Here is a 6,351-nt window from a genome sequence, read left to right as displayed (position 1 = left end):
TTGTAGATATATTCTTTTAAAATGTAAAAGTAAAGGTGAAACCACCTACTGCTCCCTTGCCATTTACCATTCCTTCCCTCAGGCAGCAACAGATCTGGCGTGTCTACCCCTGCCTAATATCTGGGAGGAGATGGAATTATTCAGAAGAAAGCCAGGGTCCTTTGATATATATTTTTCAAGTGAGATAATCTCCTCCTCCCAGCCCAGCTGTGGTAGTGTGAAGACACTGAACCCTCTCAGTCCTCTTCAGCACATATGAATCACTCCCAGGGATTTGGCATTTACACGTGTTTACATTGCCATGGTGACTGTTTTTGTTCCCTATAAACCAGAGCACTTCAAAATGAAAGGGGCCATTGACACTTGCACACATGCCGTCTTCATATTCAGGATCAAGCTCAGTGACTCCGAGCATCCTGCGCGCTGGTTTTCTTTAGGAGAAAGGCACGTGGCAACTTACCACTAAGTAACAAGTCTTTAGAGCAGCAGTTACTTATGGGGTGCTTTAATAAGTGACAGTCCTGGACTTTCCCCAGCAGCGCTAGCGTATGGGACTGCTATAAATAATATGTGTGTCTTACAGGCATTAGGGGTATAGGCTGTAGCCGTGTTGGTCTAAGGACATAGGCAGACAAGGTTCTTTGAGTAAATCTGGTATCTTTTATTAGACCAGGTGAAATAGTAGGAAAAATTCTTCTTTGCAAGCTTTCGGGTACAAACACCCTTCTTCAGGTCATTAGAAACGTATTCCAGTGCCCATCTGAAAACTGCAATGGGCACTGGATTGGGTCCATCGGCTTTTCCTACAAATTTTAGCTGCACTATAAACTAGACACAGAGGGCATGTCTACACGTGAACATTTACTGCACAGTAACTGAAATTACTGCACAGTATGGGCACATGTCTACATGCACATGCCCATACTGCACAGTAAATATGGTAACTAATGCCGACTTGAGTATAAATAGGATACCTGTATCATGCGGGTATCAAATTTATGCCCAAGTAGTTACTGCACAGTAACACACATATAGATGCCTTACTGCACAGTAACACTGTGTGTATGGACTGACCTGGGACTAACTTGAGTCCCAAGTTAGCCCCCACACAGCGTTAATGCACTTTAATGCCTGCACGTGTAAACACTGGCCTATTCCTGCTTACTGTGCAGTAAATTTAAGCCGGCATAAGTGCACGTGTAGACATGCCCAGGGGGTATTGCAAACCCCACAGAAAGAAAGCCCCTACTAGGCGCAATGGACCTGTGGCTGAAACAAACCTCCCAAGCACACCATGGTGATTTGGGACAGAACGTGAAAAATATAACCCTGCCAGAGAAACTGTGGGTAGGGAAATGTGGGCAGAAGATCAGAATTAACATGCGCATTCCCTTCTGAAAGTGCCGTTAGTTGTTTAAAGGCCACATGTAGTCATCAACGCAGTGATTGCTGCGTCATCTATGTGTCCTCCTACATCCCAGTCCCACTCTTTTGTCAGCCCTTCATTAAATCAGGCATGAAATTAAATTGTGAGCTATTCCAGGCAGGGATCTTGCACCACTGGTATTTATTGTGTAGTGGCTTTTCGATAGTGGCTGAAGGTACAACGGGGTTGCACCTTAGAGACTAACGGGTTCAGAAAGGCATGAGCTTTCATAGGCAGCAATCTACTTTGTGAGATGTTCTGTAAAAATAGCTTCTTACATTCATACACCCACACACACATCGTAACAACTGGACCTACAGATTCGTGCATGACTATCTTTCACAGCTGAGGGGTTTGGTTTGGTTTTATTTTGTAAATAAAGGAAAAGAGAGAGTTCACTTATTTTTAAAAATTCACGCAGAACAACCAGTATCAGAGTTCTCTTATCAGCCCAAGCTGGAAATTAAATCAAGATGATTAAAACTGCTGCAATTTCTAATCTTAATTTACATTTCAACTTTCATCAACATGGGTATAAATGGAAACTTCATTTAAATTAATAAAGTCTTACAGGACATTACAGTCAGATAGTTGAATTCAAGTGATATGAACTACTTGAATTATGTCAGGGAGGGGAAGAGAGGGCAATAAATATCCAAAAATCATTAGTTGGATGGTTTAAGATGCAGTCTGCTTACCGTAAGTGGATCAGTTGATGTAATATTCATATAATAAAATTAATTTTATAGTGATTGGCAATACTCTGCTCCTCACCTGTAGCTCACAGCTAAATAAATAATAATTCCATACAATTTGTAGAAGCTTTATTGTTGCTGCTATCTTCCAACTTACTTTTACACTGGGGCATACAGAGGTCATGCCACCAAAATGCAGCTGTCTCTGAGAGGGAGCACAGTACTCTTTAACAGCACACAGCAACAGTAGACAGACTATTTCTCCCTCCCTCTCCACCATAGCTGAGTTTGAAGAGTCTCATGTTTAACTGAAAATACAGATGAAATTTAGGGTGGTAGCCTGGAATCTGGCTGGAATACTCTCCAGGGAAACAGTAATTCACCCCTTTATGAACAGATATAAACTTCGACTTATTACGGGTTTAGCCTTATGGTCTTCCATTTTTGCTGGCCGGCTCTTCTCGGCTCAGTTGATTTAAACAAAGCTTGATGCAATTCAGGCCACGATGCTGCCTCAATGGATAAAGCATTTTGAAAGGTTTGGCTTAAGCATGCAGGAAGGCAGAGAGAATGACAGAGGATTCAGAGATAACCACAAAGAACAGCCAAGCAAAAGCACTGAGAAATCAGATCAATGAACTGAAAGACAACACGTGCAGTGAAAGAAACCTCCAGCTGATGAGAGAAGGATGAGGGTTTCTTTCCTTCCACTTGGAAGGCATATTCTGGTTTTGCCGACGGTATAGATCCTTTATTTTATGACGACCCCAACTGTATGGTGTCAGTCTCTTCTCTTTTTTCTGTACAAAGGGCCTGATTTTCCACCGCCTTGCATCCTTTACAGCAGAGGAGAGTGCAGACTGGACACAAGTGTCTGGGGCAGCGAGGAGCCTATCCCAAAGCAGCAACGTTGCTTTGAAACAGAAATGTAAGCCAAGCGTTGCAGTTGGGGTCTTTCCCCACATACTGTAAGCAGCCTCACTGGACATGACCTGTCCCAAAGGTCCAAAATCTCTGATCCAAATGAGCTGCAGTAAATGGAAGCAAAACAAAGCCTTCCCCATGCCTGGGCTGGCAGATCACACGGTTCACTGGTGCTCAAATTTTGTTTTAAGCTCTTTCCAACACCTTTTGCCAAATGCCTTGTACATAGGAAGTCACTGCCTTGAGTTCTGCACGTGCTGGACAATTTAATACTGTTTAACCCAGATCTGAATGCCTGGAACAGCTACATGTACCTTTCAAGCTTTTGAATTTTTAAAGACACTCAGACCAGTGATTGCTAAAAGAAGATCTGAGGGATCTTGGCACAGAATAGTGGAATTTCAAAGGACACATTATCTACCTTCGAGATCTCATCCTCAGGAGAATCAGTCCATGCTCTGGAACCACACAAGGCAAAGTGGACACTCCTATGACTGACCGTCTTTTTGTGGTTTTGCTTACAGCGATTAAGAACAGAATTAAGCAAAAATCAACTTTGTATTAAAGCAAGAGTTTCAACACAGGGGCTCACATTGGTCTAACTATATTGATTTAAAAGTGGAGGTGAGTTATACCACTGCAGCCCTCTCACATCAACCAAGATCTACATGAAAAACATTTGACTCACTTGGATTATAAACTGTTTCTTAAAAAAACAAAGATACAGTTCTGAGCTAGCAAATAAGTCTTTTGCACCTTACTCAAGGGATATACAAGTGCAGTATGCTGACTGCTGGGCAGGGCATGTGCACACCACAGCTGTGAGCATGTTACAAAGGTAGGGAAAAGAATAAGGCAAACCTGTTTCCCCAAAGAGCAGGGAAGAGAGAATGCAATCCACAGACGGAGCATCATTGATAGGGGAGATGTCAGATGCTCTAAGTTATAAAACTAGCAGCAGTGGGAGGAGAAAGGAAAGTCCAAAATCATTCATGGAAATAGAAAACCGGAATCAGAGACTCCTGCAGCTCTTCCTGAAAGGAGGTCCTTGTATAAGGCACAGAAAAAGAACAGGAAAGTTAGGTCATGCCGTGTGCCATTAATAATTGTCAGGGGCAGGCTTTTCAGCTTGTACTCTCAATACGATGCCACCTTTTTTTTTTTTTCAATCATTGGGTGACTGTTCATACTTGCCATGTGACACTTGATACGCATGGTAGCACTAGCTTGGTCATCTGGGGAAACAGATATCCTGATCGGAGGAAGTCCACAGGGACTGTCCAGCTGGCCAAGAGCAACAAATGTTCAGAAAAAGTTTGTCGCTAGCCAGCCAGCTCTTGGTTTAGAGTTTAGCCAGGAGCCAGCCGCGGCAATTCTCCCACTCGCAGCGCGGAGGACCCCAGTTGGGAATGATTAACTTTCCGATATGGGCACTTCTTTAACATGTGAAACTCCCTGTCCAGACTTGAACAAATCCTTTTGGAAAGAGATACAGCTTCCCTTCCCTACCCCTCTCTTTCTGAATGGATAAGATTATGGAAATCCTAAATCAAGTGAAGCCAAGTATATCTTCTCTCACTGGTAAAGTAGCTCTTTCAGAGGGAGAACAAAAAGAAGAGGATGGGGAAGAGGTGAAGAGGACTGGAAGATGAAAATTGGAAGGTAAATCAGACAGGGCAGGGCAGGGCAGGCAAAAAGCTTCCTGACATAACTTGTCAACAGAAAACTAGGTCAGCTACACAGTGGATTTTTTTCAGAAAAGGTGCCTGTTATTTGCAGGGGAAAGATCTTTTTTTTTGCCATTTAAAAACAAATACCTAAGAACTAAAGGATTTCAGCCCCCAGCACTCAGCGTTGAGAGACATCACAATTTTCCATTAGAGATCGTTTGTGTAGAAATTATGTTGATTATCAAACCTTTTGTTTGCCGGAGGGAGCAACTCAAACCAGCGATTTAGCCCAAGTTACCTGCGCATACAGGGAGAGGGCAAGTGGTAAGCACCGGAGCATGGACTCATTAGTCCAGAATGGAGGACTTTGTGTTTATAAACTACATATTTGTTCATTCAAGCATCAAAATAAACCACATAGGGAATCAGGCTCCTTTAACACCAGCCTAGTAATAAAGCCTCAGTGCAGGGCAGGCCATGCATATTCCTTAGCTCTGGTCCACTAGATTGCAGATGACAGGCTAGATATGCACCTTATAGACTAATTAAACAAGACACATAGAGAGCACAAGCTCTTTTGGCCTCCAGTTCACTTCGGATGCAGCAGAGTGGCCTCTTCTAACAACCTGCCATCCCTTGCCTCAGGCAGATGGCTACAGACATCGTACTGCTCTAAAATAAAATAAATCTGCGCGCGTGAATTTTAAGCCGCTCACCGCTAGCTTTGGAAACACACACCGACGCAAGCACGGAGAGGCTTTGCTTGGTGGTTTAACAACCGCCTTGTTCTCTGCAGGACGGTTGAACTCAGGTGCTCACGTGTGTCCAGATAAGTGGTGGGTAGGCACCTGCAGCGCTGGGGCACTGCTCCACGTGGGATCTTCCTACACGTTGCCATTGTCAGGGGATGCTGCTTTTTGACAGAACATAGGGCCAGGTTTATAAATAGTTGGTCATCTGTGCACGTGCTTAGCTTTGCACCTTGTGAGCAATGGACAGGAGAGTGACAGGATGGGGGTTCCCAGTAGTTTAGCTGTGACCCAGCACTGATGGCACCAGACCCACACGGCCTCTCGCGAGGGCGGGTCCCATAGGGGCTGAAACAATGGCAAACCAAGGTAAAGCGAATGCAAAGTCTCTGCAGGAGGAAGGCCTGGCTTATGGCACTGTCACAGCGGCTCGCTCCTCTGTGGCGACTGGCAGCATCAGGAGCTTAGCTGAGAAAGGGAATGATCCCTGGTATCACAGTCACGTCAGGTGCAAACTCAGCCACGACCCGGAGAACCACGAAGCCTGTCCTCCAAAGGGATCGGACACATCCTCGGAGCAAAGGGGCATCTGTCACTACAGAGCTTCCGAATCAGACCCGAAATGCTGGAGGCTGCGGGGGAGAGAGGGAAACCCAGACCCCCGCACTGTCCCCGCTGCGGGTGTGACACAGGTGTGCACTGCACTGCAGCCCTCTTGCATGTCACCAGTAAGGACGATGATGATGATGATGATGATGATGAGCCTCATCAGACCCCCGCACACGGAGCTGGTCCAGAACCAGAAGCGGCATCTCCAGCATCCAGCCCCCGGGAGGTGGGGATGCGGGGACGGGGAGCAGCAGCTGCAAGGGGGGGTCCGGCCGGAC

This window comes from Alligator sinensis, unplaced genomic scaffold (genome assembly GCF_000455745.1).
Source record: "Alligator sinensis unplaced genomic scaffold, ASM45574v1 scaffold589_1, whole genome shotgun sequence".
Classification (NCBI taxonomy): domain Eukaryota; kingdom Metazoa; phylum Chordata; order Crocodylia; family Alligatoridae; genus Alligator; species Alligator sinensis.
The sequence above is the reverse complement of the archived record's forward strand: the minus strand, read 5'-3'. Positions refer to the sequence as shown.